This window comes from Artibeus jamaicensis, unplaced genomic scaffold, assembly GCF_021234435.1.
Source record: "Artibeus jamaicensis isolate MK-2021 breed Jamaican fruit bat unplaced genomic scaffold, CSHL_Jam_final contig_3175, whole genome shotgun sequence".
NCBI classification, from domain to species: Eukaryota; Metazoa; Chordata; class Mammalia; order Chiroptera; family Phyllostomidae; genus Artibeus; species Artibeus jamaicensis.
The window spans coordinates 911,010-924,668 of NW_026521739.1; the positions used below are offsets into that span (position 1 = coordinate 911,010).

At 42.6% G+C, this 13,659-nt stretch overlaps 2 non-coding genes across 2 annotated transcripts; both read left to right on the forward strand.

Annotated features, from left to right (window-relative positions):
• The first annotated feature begins 6,477 nt into the window (after positions 1 to 6,477).
• On the forward strand, positions 6,478 to 6,557 carry LOC119035092 (small nucleolar RNA U2-19). Its single transcript, XR_005079710.2, has one exon. It is a non-coding gene; the product is annotated as a small nucleolar RNA U2-19 (small nucleolar RNA).
• A 165-nt stretch (positions 6,558 to 6,722) lies between these two features.
• LOC119035091 (small nucleolar RNA U2-30) lies at positions 6,723 to 6,792 on the forward strand. The gene has a single exon (XR_005079709.2). It is a non-coding gene; the product is annotated as a small nucleolar RNA U2-30 (small nucleolar RNA).
• Positions 6,793 to 13,659: the final 6,867 nt, after the last annotated feature.

A 13,659-nucleotide genomic window follows, 5' to 3' on the forward strand; every position in this document is an offset into this window, starting at 1 on the left:
CTGGGTAGCATGCTACAGAGTGTACAAAATACATTTTAGTACATTTGTACAGAATAATAACATGTGCCTATTCTTCTAGATGTGTAAAATGTATCTAAAAGAACACACACGAGTGTGTATGAGCTACTAAAAATAACAACAGAGTTTGAAGTCAGGATAGTGATTCTCCCTGTGGGGGCCCCTGGAGAGTTTCTAGGGCGCTGCTCTTCACCTAGGGGCTGGCTACATGAGGCGTTCAATTGCTGAATGCTCACTCATCTGTGTTTATGACTTGTGCACTTTTCTGTTATATACTCTGACACAAATTTTTCAAAACTAATTTGGGACAACAAATATAATAAGGAAATAAATTATATGAAATACTGTTTTAAAATAATTTTGAAAAAAATGAATACAACTCCAAATTCACACAATCGAAGAGGTTCTCAGCCCCTTTCCCAACAGATTAGTCCTCACACACCCAATCCAGGACAGGGGATAAAAGAGGCTTAAGTTTCAACGTTCCCCAATCTGGCCTCATTTACTCTTCCTTCACACTGACCTCAGCCTCTTGTTTATCAATTGCTTCAGGACGGGTTTTTTTTGTTTTTGTTTTTTTTAAAACAGATTAAGCCACAGTTGTTCATCTGTTCAATGAAGTCTGCCCGCTGTGCAGTCTGTGGCCCCCCAGAGGTGGGGGTGTTGAAGAAAACCTGCCGGCTGGAAAACAGAAGGGGAGCTGTTTTATTCCATGCTGGTACTTTTCAGTGTCAGCAGGCATATTTCTTGTTATTTAAAAAAATATTTTTTTAAAGAGGTAAAGACAATTGCTTGATCCTTTTCATTAAAGGGTAAGAAAAACCAATCTTCCTAATACAGGATGGTGATATTTTTTCCTAAGGGGATCGCAGGTTGCCCCAGAAAGAAAAAAAAAATCCCATCTCTCTAATCCCATTTTAAAATGTGGTCCTAGGCATTCCCTTTGAGGGAAGTTGGGTGTTGGCCCAGCAAGTTCAGAGCAGCAGCCAAGATTCACTCACACCTGGGATGCATAACCTCCTGGAGCAGGGGCAGGAAGGAACCTGGCATTGATCGGTGGCCTCCTGCGTGCCAGGCACTATGCCAGGCACTTCCACCACTATTATATTCCTATCACGATAACTAAGAAGTAGATCTTACTTTTTTGCCCATTTCACAGAAGGAAACCCAACCTCTGAGTGGTTAAGGATCTCACCTGAGGTCATGCTCTATACATACCCCAAAATGTTATGGCTTCAAAGAACACTTTATTATTACTTTGGATTCTCTGGACTCAGGTGGGTGGTTCTCACTTGGGGTCTCTAGCATGCTGCAGCTAGATGTTGGCTGTGGCTACAGTTATCTGAAGGCCCTACTGAGCTGAATGTCCAAACGTAACCTTGTTGAACAAATACTGGCTGGGGTTGTTGCCCAGAGTGCCTGCATGGGACCTCTATCAGTGAGAGTGTCCCAAGAACAAGCATTCTGGGAGACCCAGGCAGAAGCTGCAAGTCTTCTGTCTTAGCATCACTTCTACTGAAACCTCTGGGTCAAAGTGAATCACAGGCCCAGCCTAGATTAAAGGGGAGAGGGAATAGATTCCACCTCTCATGGGAGGGAGAGTGGAAAAGAATTTGTAGCTACATTTAATCTATCACACCTAGAAAATGGTGAAGCCAGAACTTGAACTCAAGTTGGCCTGACTTTTTCCTTCCTTTACAGTCACCTTCAGGCTTAATTATGAACCTGCTCAACTATTGGAAATGGCCACTATCGATTCTGGTGTTCGAAAAGGAAGTTCAGTGGTAATGTCAACGTTGGCTAGCTGCCTCGTGATAAAGAAGCCAGTGCAGGCTGCACCAAGCTCTGCCAGAAAGGACCCCACTCTTCCCATGACCCATAGGAAACTGCTGTCTTATCTAATAAAAGATGAGAGTGTCTGGGAATCATTGAGCTCAATGCCTATAAAGGTTCTGAGATGCCAGACATGCCTCCTTCTGAAGTGGCTGATTCTTTAACCATGAGTTGGTGGGCCCTAGTTGAACCTGAACACTGTTAGGAGTTCTCAGGGATTCTCTAAGAAGTGCTATTTAGAATCCTGAGTAAATGTCTGTGAGCCTCAAAAACAACTTTACAATGGTTTCTTTTAGAAATAAGAGCTTGAGCCACATTCCCCTGACACCTATCCTTGCCCACTGTCCCCATGGTAACCCACCTCTTCAAAGACCCATCTGCATACTACTCATCTTTGGTCCATTTCTTCTGTTGTGTCCACTGCTTCTCTGCATTTCTCCACTGTGCTGTCTGGTGCTATAAGACTAAGGTATAAATGAGCTTCACTGGGGTATACATGAAAAGGCCAGTCACCCCAGAGCACCAAGGTTCAGTCAAGGCAGGTAGGTCAGTGAGGAAACATTCTATGGAAAAGTGAGGTATTCTCCCACAAGGAGTGAAGAGGGTGTTTCATTCCTTCAGTACCATGCAGATTTCATTCATCCCTCAAACATTTCCTTGGTGCCTGTGCTGTGCCAGGCTCCACCTTTGCCCTCCTGTCATCCTAAGCACCTCTTCCCCGGCCTCCCCTGCCTTCTCTCCTCTGAGGGTCTTCCAGACTCCACGTACAGAGCAGAGCCTCCTGCTTCCTGTGTTTACTGACTAAAGAAACTTTATCATTAATCTGGGAAAAAGGTTGTAAAGTCAAAAAAAGGAGGCAGCTTAAAGACTCCAAATGTGTCAAATTGGGAAGCGGAAGCTTGAGTCTGGCGCCTTAGACCACTCGGCCATCCTGACAAGCTCAAAATGTGTCAAATTGGAAAGTTTAAAACCTGATTATTCTTTAGACATGGACCTCAAAATGGTTCTAATCAATATTTATTGAATGATTAAGCAAACTTTATATTCACGCTATTGATAAGTAAAAGGGTTTTTCTAATAAACTAATCATTAGAAAACATTGCAAGAGGGAGTTTAGCTTAATTAAGAGGATAATTCTCAAACCTATTTTTTTTATCCACTCTGAATAATAGGCTTCATATAAATTTCAAGTGTACCTTAGATATTTGTTAAAGAAAGCCTGAGTATTGTTTCCATGAGACAAGAGTTCAAATCAGTTAGTTTGTGTTGGCACTTAAAAATGTGAACAAAAAAGGAAGGGGGCAGTCCATGGGAACTAACCTCACAGGGTGATCCAACCATAAATTTCTAACTGGGCAAGTCACGGTGGGTAGTCCCAGCCCAGGCCTGTAACTTCTTTAGTGAAAGGTTTTAAGCAAGTCCTGTCCATTGTTCTTGTACATCTAGGTTAACACACCTTTGAAACACCAGAAGTTATAATCCTCAAAGGGTGTATTAACCCTCGAGAGAGCACATAATCTTGTTCCAATCATCCTCACAGCCCCTCTTTAATTTCAAATGCACAAAAGAAGCTGCGAAACTCTCATTCTCTGGAGATTTGAGATCTTGCTCCCTGGCAAATGTCATCAGTTTGGCTCAAATAAACTCATAAAAATTCTCCACAGGTTTGGATGTTCTCATGTTGACAAAAGTAATAACAGTGAATGTATTTCAAGTAGCCCTTCTCCAAACCAATTCAAAATGGTTTGTATCAATTCAAAATGATCTTCATCGCTTTTTCGCACCATACACCAAATGTCCTGACAAAATAGCTCTTCAGAACAGCCTAGTGTCTCAACCTGTCAGACAGAGGTAGTAATGGCACCTGTATCATAGAGCGGTCTTTGAGAATTAAGTGCAACTGTGACTAGAAAATAGTTTGAGACATTTACACATTTTTTACCCTATATGTATTTTCTAGGGTCCCTTGCCTCCTCTCAATTTAGTCTGGAGTCCTTCCTTATCATCTGGAAGGTGTAGCAATCATTGTTTCAGGGGAGGAGCGATAAGGCAGAAAAGCCAGAAAACTAGATGAAAGAGTTAAGAATGAGGCCTTTTGACCTGTAAAAATTTAACCCTTGAATAACTGAAGCATCAAGTTTGTGCCATAAATATTAGAAATAGAAAAACAAAGAACTAGGCATTTAAAGATTATCAAGATTATGGAAGGGAGAGCAGAGGTGAAGAGGAGGCAAAATATTGATAACAGGGTCCCAGAGAAACGGGCTTGCTTCCTGGGAGGCAGGGTAAGAGGAATTGGTCAGGCAGAAGTGCTGAGAAGGCTCTTTCCAGATGCTGGAAACAGTGGCTTGTTCTCTATGAAGTGGGAGGCGGTTTTGAGGCGGCAGGGAGAACCACGGCTTTGAGGTGTGAAGCAAAGAAGAAACCCAGACAGGGGCCTGATGGAATGTAAAGTCTAGCAATTGGATTGGCAAAGTTGATTAGTATATTGGGACCCACAAAATAGAGGCCGCCCACAGAGGCACGAATCTAAGCCCAGGTCAGCCTTCACATAAAGGAGATGCCTATCAGGGAAACATAACACACACCCATCACAAGCCTCCAACTCAGCTTTAGTTTATCTTACCCTAGAAAAAAGGACCTACTAGCCTTATAAGGAAATCCCTGACATCCTAGCCAATCCTGTACTGGTTCTGAGTTGCTGGATGCTTCTAACTGTCCATATAAAAGTCACTCTTACACAAACATCTCTTGGAAAGAGTAATCCACTGCTTTTGAGGCACTGTCCTTAGCCCATTAGTTGCTTTTCCTTGACTAAAGGATATCAAACTCAAATTGTTTCAGTTTTGTCATTCATAGGATGCAATGGCAGATGCCACTATGGATAGACGAACTATAGGACATTGAGTCTGAGCCACTCCCTTTCACCTGGAACTTAGACAAAACTTGAGATAGAGCAGAAGCTAAAATCAACTGAAATTAAGTTTCTGCTACCCAGAAGAATGAGCATTTAAAATAGAAATTAAGGCGATTTATTCAAAAATAAATTAAATTGAATCATTCAATTTCTCATATCTCATCCAGACCTTGAGATTTACTCACACTCTAATGCAATGTGTGTAAGTGTCTGGTATACAATAAGTGCTCAATAAATGTTAGTTACTATTATTAATAGTACCTTTGATCCCAGGAAAAGATACTGAAGAAAGTCCTATTGTAAGAGTGAAACACTCTGCCCCTCTGACTCCGCCTTGTCCAAGCCGGCTTTGTTCCCAGGGCCTTCAGGCTAATAGCTTCTGCTTAGTCTTGCATGTAAACATGCTAATCAATTGGAGGAATTCTGCTTGCTGCTTGAGTGTAACAAAAACAGCCCCTTACCAAAATTGTCTCTCCTAAGGAGATAAGGAAGTATGTATAAAAATAATGATGTTTATCAAAGACTGCAAGAACCTTGTGACTGGATTCATATCCGCCAGCATGACCCTCCTCGAACCCTGGCTGACCCCCAGATATCTGCGGTGGTCAGTCACCTCTTGCTCTTCCCATTTCCCCTTCCCTTGAAAAGAAGCCTGAACTCTGTACTTTGGGAAGACAGGTTTGAGGAACTACTAGGTCTCCATCTTCTTGGTTAGTGCCCTCTGGATCAATAAACCTTTCCTTACTCCAAACACTGACATTTTGAGTTTTGGCCTTTTAAAGCATCAGGACTTTATAACATGGACTTTATACCAGTAACACTATGCCACACTTTAAGAAAGCCTTATTACCTTCTCTTCAAGAACCAAAGAAGGAAAGGGGGTTCACTTTCTTCTTGCCCACAGATACTCAAGTCAGCACTTTGAGCAGCTGTGGTAGGAAAATGGGTCGGTGATAACCTGGAGCGGACGGACAGCAGTGGAGAGTCTCCATGACTGTTGGGTGAGTTCCCTCTTTACTTTTCTTTCTTAAGATTGACTTGGCTACTTATGGATCTCTATAGAAACTACTGTGTACTCATCAAAGGCAGCTTCCTTTTGGGCATACAGTGAGTCTACCTATCACAGTCTGTCCTGGAACATTAGATGGGGTCATGTGATCAATTCTGGCCAATGGAAGGGGACAGAAGTAAGAGATGTCACTGCTTGAACCCTAAAAGCCTTCTGTGTGATCCCCTACAGCTGGAAGAAAAGGGCTCTGAGGACCTAAGAGACACACAGAGCTGCAGACAGGAGGAGCCCAGGTTCCTGAGAAGCCTCACGTAGGAGAGCCACAGTACAAGGACACTTAGATTGGACTGCCACTTAGTGAGAAAGAAGTTTCCTTTGGGCTAAGCCATTAAAATGTGGGAGCTGTTTGACAAAGCAGTCAACTCTGATACATACTGTATAAGTATTAGAGTACGTTTGTCAAATGCAGTTGTGGCTCCTACCCCTGTACCCCACTTTCAGCCCCGTCACCAAACTCGGCCATTTTTAGCAGCCTCCCCAGAAGTCAGTGTACGTGAGTACAATTGCAGTTTACTTCCCTCCTCAGTGTTCTTTGGGATTAGTCGTATAAAACAGTGATGCAAATCCTAGACTGAGGGAATTTTAGAAATGCAAGGCACATGTGTGAGGGGGTTTTCTGAGAGCTGCTTTTAGTGAAGTGGATCAAAGATGAAAATGGCCAAATCTGACCATCATAAGACCTTCCAATCTACCTGATGAGTAATCTCTATAGTTTTGAGAAGCAAAAATATAAAGTAATTTATAACAATAAGGGTGAGCACATGCGTGTGTGTGTGTGTGTGTGTGTATAAAGGTAACAATGGATAACTGAGAACTGGCTGATGGAGGAATCCAATTGGTGAGGAGGAGAACATGTACAATATATATGAAAGCCTGATCAGTTCTGAGCAATGATGAAAAGGTTTTACTACTGACCTTTGTACTTAAGAATGTGTCTACACTTGATCTGAGGTCAGAATTGAAAACAGCAAACAAATTAGGAGGAAACCAAAGCCTTGGCCAGCAAAGTACAGACTTAAGAAGCTGTGGGCTAGTTAGTACTGGAACCAAAATCAGCACCCACATCTTCAGAGCTCCCTTCAATGTGCCTGTTGATACATCTGGGTGTCTAGTATTAACAACTCACACTTTAGAATTAGAGCAAACTGTGTTCAAATTCTGGGTCCCCCTCCTACCAGGTGGACCATCTCAGGAATGGCATTTAACATCTCTACACAGCATTTAACCTCATCTATAAAATGAACACAATAATAACAGTACTTTCCGTTTAGAGTCATTATATCAACTAAACGGATTAATGCATTTAGAGTACTTAGTATACATCTGACCCTAATAAAATTTTATGATGTTCATTTCTGCTGTTATTTCAACGAATACCGAAGTTGTGTAAAAACAATGCAACAGCCCTCACAGAACAACACCCCGCACAGCTTGAGGATGACTTCTTCTCTGAACAGAATTCTGCTTTCTCTTGCTGTTGAAGGACTTTAGGACACACCACTCCAAAATATGCTGCTTTGGTGTGTTGATTCTTTTAAGCTGAAGACACTTGATAAACAGCAAATACAGAGAGAGACTCTCTCTGAACTCCTCTTACCTACCTAAAAACAGATCCTCCAAAAGGAATCCAATTGCCATAAATCCCCTCCGTTCTCCCCAGGATTTTCATCAACCTGGGAAGATTGACTCTTATCACAGGAGAGGTGACAAAAGTCCCTACCACACCCAGACAAACTGTCACACACTATAGTATCTCTCATCTATTTTTCTCAGCGTCCACTCATCTTTCCTAAAAATTATTTACTCTTCCCTAAGTGACCTCCATCTCCCCTGCCCTTTTTCTAATAAGTTGGCATATAAACTCACAAATCCCATTATATTTTGGGGTATTCACTTTTTTTCTTCATGTAATATTAAAAATTAATAAATTTATATAACTTTTCTTCTGTTAACCTGCCCATAGTCAGTTACCTCACAGACCAGCTGTTGGACCCAGGAAGATAGAAGGAAAGTCTTTCTTTTCCTTCACCTTATTTGGGAGGTTGATTCCTTGCCTTATATGCCTGTTCTCTGCCAGATCATAAATTTCTTGTCACTTTACCTCTTTCTGAATCCCTCGGGGCATAGAAGTCTGACTTGCACAAAGATAGGTGCTCCCTCGAAGCTTGTTGTGGATGCTGCAACACTCCACCAGCTGTTTTTACCCCAATGTTTACAGCACATTGTTCATAATGACCAAAAGGTAGAAATAACCAATGTCCCAGATGAATTGATGAACAAAATGTGATATAATTCATTTAATGGAATATTATTCGGCCTTGAAAAGGAATACAATTCTAACACATACTACAAAATGGATGAATGTTGAGAACATTATGCTTAGTGAAATAAGCCAGTCATAAAAAGAACAAATATTGTATCACTCAACTTATATGAAAGGCCTAGAGTAGGCAGATTATTTATAGAGACAGAATGTAGATGGTAGTTGTCAGGGGCTGGGGGGATGGGGCAAAGGAGAGTAATCATTTGACGGATACAAAGTTGCGGTTTGGGACCCTGAAATGGTTCCAGGAGGTGGATAGTGGTGATGGCCACAGAACCGTGTGCATGTACTTCATGCCATTAAACTGTGTGCTTAAAAAGGGTTAACATGGTAAATCGTTTGTTATGCCAATTTTACCACACAGCCCAAAAGAATATCAGAGAGGCAATATGAGACTTTTCTTATGGTAGGCACACCCGAGGCCTGCAAGATGAAAGAGTAGGTGAGGAGAACACCCTTTTTATAGAAAGGTGCTGGACCTGCTAAGCAAGATTAAAAAAAAAACAAAAAAACTGAGGCAAGGAAGGGCCAAACCCCTAATAGCAAACAACAAATAAACATTAAAAAAAAATTGAAAGTCAACCAACTAAATTTGAAGATCTACTTTGCTTTATTAAGTGATTTTTTAATGGAGTAGCATCCCATCTGGCAACTAGAAGGGCGCTCTGAGGGGTGAAACATGGGAGGTTTTATAGGAAGGAGGGTGGGAAAGAGAGCGATTAGCAAAAGAAAAGAAAGGATTATTGGGGTGAAGACCTTTACTCTTTTTTGGAGGGGGGAGGAAAAGGGGAGGGTTTCTATTCTAGATTGCCTCTCTTTCCATGGGGTGAGAGGGATGGAGAAGGTCCATCCATGGAACACGTTACCTCACTGGGTTCATCAGAAAATTCCAGACTGGTTGATTAAGATGACGGTATTAAATCCAGGCTTGGCGTCATAGGCTTTTAGCCTGAGCAACACCATTTTGGGCCAGTGGTTTTCTTTTTATCACAAACAAAAACGCACCACAGTTCTGCTCTCTGAACCCACCAGCCACTCACCATCAAGCAATTTGTTCCGAATGTTATTAATGAAGATACTAGGAATAGAGTTGTCCTGGGCACTTCCCTTCCCTCAAGCTAAGAAAAAGTGCCCAAGAGGTGGACCCAGAATGCTCAACATGGGTTTCCTGAGGATGACAGAACACGGCACCCCCAAAAATACACTTCGACGTAAGGATTGTTTTGAACTCAAGGCAACTAAGAAGAAGCAGATACAAGAAAAGCTCTCTGCCATCCCCCTGTTCACCTGAAAAAGGAGGGTACAAATTTGCTGAGTGTCCCCCTCCTCTCTATCAAGAACAGAAGTTAGTCACCGGAGACCACTCTGGACCCTTATCACTCCAGAGGAATCTAGACAACAAACCCTGCTAATCTGGCCCTTTATCAACCACAACTTTTCTCAAATATTTGCCTATTCAACCATTTGCCCCTAGAAGTTCAAAGCCCTTTTCCTCTGTCTTGTCACTTTCCTAAAACGTTATTGTTCTTTTATCATCTATGAGTGCTCCATGTCTACCAGTATGCATGTTAATAAACCCGTTTTCTCTTGTTATTCTGTCTTTGTCCGTCTAACTTACAGAGCCCCATGCGATGAACCTACAATGACTAGAGGGAAAGGAAGGAGTTTTTCCTGTCCTGCATCAGCAGCTGGGAAAACTAGAAAAGTTCAAAAGAGAGGTGCTGGCCGCACCTGCTCCTAACTGGACGGGCCTGGAGGCTGCCATGTCCGTACATGAGAAAGAAGCCTTCGGAGGGACTGGAAGCTTTCCTCATCTTAAATATTGATCTTGGTGGTCGTTAGCCAGGTATAAAAATTCATTAAGCTGTACACTTAAGTGTGTGAGCTTTGTTATATCTAAATTACACCTCAGTGTAAAGATATCACTTGCCAACTTACACCACAAAAAGTCTAGATTTAAATGGTATGGGATAAGGCTCAGGCACCAGTAATGCTAAAGCTCTCCAGTCTCAGTAGGGGCTGCACAGCACATCCTTGTGTCACTGGAAAGGAACCAGGCCAGAGTAGGTCTCACTCAGGCTGGCCAGTAAGTAGTGTGTGGGTTCTTGACTTCATGCAGGAAAGATCTCACAGCAGGAGGCCAGGTGATTTTGAGAGTACATTTATTAAAGCTGGGGACGGTGAAGCAAAAGAAGAAGCAACAGAGAGAGCCCAGGCGGCTTTGGTCCCCTAGAAACATTAGAAGAAAGAAGTGAGCCGTGGTGGAGCTGCTATTAGCTCACTGAGAAGTCAGCCATTGCTCCCCTTACTGCAAGTCTCCTGGGGTCCCTTAGAACGTAGGAGAGAAAAGTAGAGATGCATGCTTGAGAGGGAAGAAAGAAGTGGGCATGCTCTAGAGAGAGTCCTCGGTGGGTCTTCGTCTTGAGGGTTCTTACGTTTTCTAAAGTTGGGAATTTTAGAGAGGTCTTAGGGGAAGATCTCAATAGAATAGTCATCAGCTTTATGCTGAGGCACCAAAATGAGATTTACTCCTGTGACTTGGTCTGTCCCTGGGTGTGGTTGGCACAAATGGCACCAACTGGATTTCTGTTATATGTCTCCCTAAGTAGGGTGATTTAGGCTATGCACCCTCTGGCTGGGGAGGAGAAATGTAAACCATTTACTCTTAAGTGTCCTTGGTTAGGGAACTTAGAATTTTGCGATTTACTAGATGGCTGTAAACTTTTTGGCCATTTAACTATCCCCGTGTGCCTATTCCACTTGTCCTGGCTTACTCACCTGTCTCACTTGTAGGGGATGGCTAGTGACTGGTCTGTGCCCAGCCTTTGGAAGCGGGATTAGCCTCTGGGAACTAAGTGAACTACAGGGTTTGTAGGACAATTCATGGGGTAGGAGAGAGGACTGTTATATAATCTGTCAACTCCCATCTGTTCCCCTATATCCTTCTAAGAACAGCTCTCCCTTCTCCCTCTACAAATCAACTTTGAAAATCCACCCTGTAAGCCACCACCCAGCAACTCATCAGCTCTGCCTAGACATCTGAATCCCAGTGGCAAGGGCCTCCCTTAGTAACAGCCAAAAGGCTAAGGCCTCAGCCCCCAGTTCCTCTGGCAAGAACATCACCTCATGGTAAGCCAGTGAGCCAGAAGCTTACAACTGCAGGAAGTCAGGGTCCACAGCTTCAACCTGCCATCTAGACCCATGACCTGCAAGGAAGCAGGCACAAATGAGGCAGATGACACAGGTGATTCCAAAGACCCTGGAGAAGAATGAGCAAAATGATGATTTTGGCTCCAGAGTCCTGAGTAAATACAGTATAAAAGCTTGGTGACTATGGCCTGGGAAGTCATTAGAATGAGTATTTATGGCTGTATTTTATTTTGAGGTTGGCTAGAAGGCTTAAAGAATGGAAGATCCTTTGGCACCAGAAGCCTCACACCAACCAGCATATCTAAAAATTAAGTAGTGAAGCAAGCAGACAGGCTCTCTGTTACCGGACACTAATTTGGTGCCTCAGCTCAAAAATTCAAGATTCTTAGAACAAGCTCTTGCAATTAGACATTTAAAAATATCTAATGAATACCAATGCAGAGAGGAAAAAAGAAGAGATGTCTACTCGAGTGACTTGCGTGGCAGAAAGAGACAGCATAGGGTTCATCTGCAGGGCAGCCCACAGCGGAGACCCCCTGTTCCCTTTACTGAAGGTCAGAGCCACCCTAAACTACTTCCAGTTTTCCAGAATAACTTCCCAAAGTCTCCTAAGCAGTCAGGGTACATTTGAGACATCACCAATACCATTCTTAAATTTTCTCATCTTTACCTCAGACCCGAAATATAAATGCCAGACACCCTGTCATTGCCCTTGGCCCTTACCTTGTTCATTTCACAGCCTCAGTGTGGTCCTGCCAGTGCCCCTTAACCCCCTGGCATAGTTTCACTTCTCTCATTCTAATTGCTTTCTTTCTCTGTTCTTCATTTTCTTCCCTTTTCTTCTCTACTTCAGTCTTCAGTTAGAGTCATTTTGTGCCACACTGGTGATTTTTGCATATCTTAATATTTTCTTAACTTTTTTTACATTGACCGATATTTTTTATCTCTTAACTCTCTTTTAAAAACCTAAATAAAATTAGTTTTAAAACAAAACTTTATATCAATAGAAAACCAGTAGTCCTTGCTAAAAGAAAAGAAAAGAAAAGAAATTATAAAACAGTAAAATAAATACAATGAAGACAAGCTACGGTATTAAATTCTAACTGGATACTCTTGGTAACTGAAGGCTCTGAGCCAGAGATCTTCCCACTCTTGGTTAAAATAGGAGGTAGGAAATGCTAAGAGAAGTCTTGAAGACAGATCAGCACCAAACTGAGGTTTTGTCCTTCACGTAATCAGAAGCAATAAGGAAATAGCCTCATCAGTGTGTTATTTATTTAATTCTGTGTCCTTATATCATTCTATGTGGCCCAGGAGATCATGGTGTGAAGAATACTCTAGTTTGGACTTCCAATCAAGATGGAGGCATAGGTAAACATGCTTCGCCTCCTAGCACAACTACAGAAAAAATTACATCTAGACTACAAGACAACACCCAGAACCATCAGAAAATCAAGCTGTATGGAAGTCTGACAACCAAGGATTTAAGGAAGCCACATTCATCAAGACGGGTAGGAGGGATGGAGAGGTGGAGAGAGGTGGAGAGGTACAAAGCCATGGGAGTGGCAAGGAGCATTGGTGGAATGGGTGGTCCTACATTCACATGTGGTGGATAAAATTCAGGAAGGATACATTAGGAGCAAGTGATCCCAGCCCCAGACCAGATCACCCAGCAGCCCAGGGTTCCAGCAACAGGAAGTAAATCCCCGTAACTTCAGGCTGTAAAAACCAGTAGGGGTTGGGGCAGCAGAAGAAACTGTGGATTATCAAGAGACTTGTCTCAAAGGGCCCAAATGGACGTAGGACTTACGCTGAACCACCCCCTCCAGTATTCAGCACCAGAGCAACAGCTGGAAAGACTCAAGTGGCATATAGTGTGGAAGTCAGGAGACTAGAAAGAGGGACAGTACTTGGAGACAGCTTCCTCCCAGGAAAACCCCAGAAGCCAGGCAGTGACATTGTCCCCTCTTCAAGCCCTCCCCCCACACAGAGCCACAAAGCAGTGAAATGGGTTGCCCTACCTTTGACATCATCTAAGGCTCTGCCCCACAGAATTTATAGGTACACTCTTCTAGAACAGGCCACACTACTAAGACAGGGAGTCGAAGTAGCTCTACCTACTACACAGAAACAAACACAGGGAGGCTGCCAAATTGAGGAGACAAAGAAATATGGCCCAACTGAAAGAAGAGAACTAAACACCAGAAAAAGAATTAAATGAGACAGAAATAACCAATCTATCAGATGCTCAGTTCAAAACACTGGTTATCAGGATATTCAAAGAATTTATTGAGTACAGCAACAACATTAGAAAAACCCAGGCAGAAATGAAGGTTACATTAAGTGAAA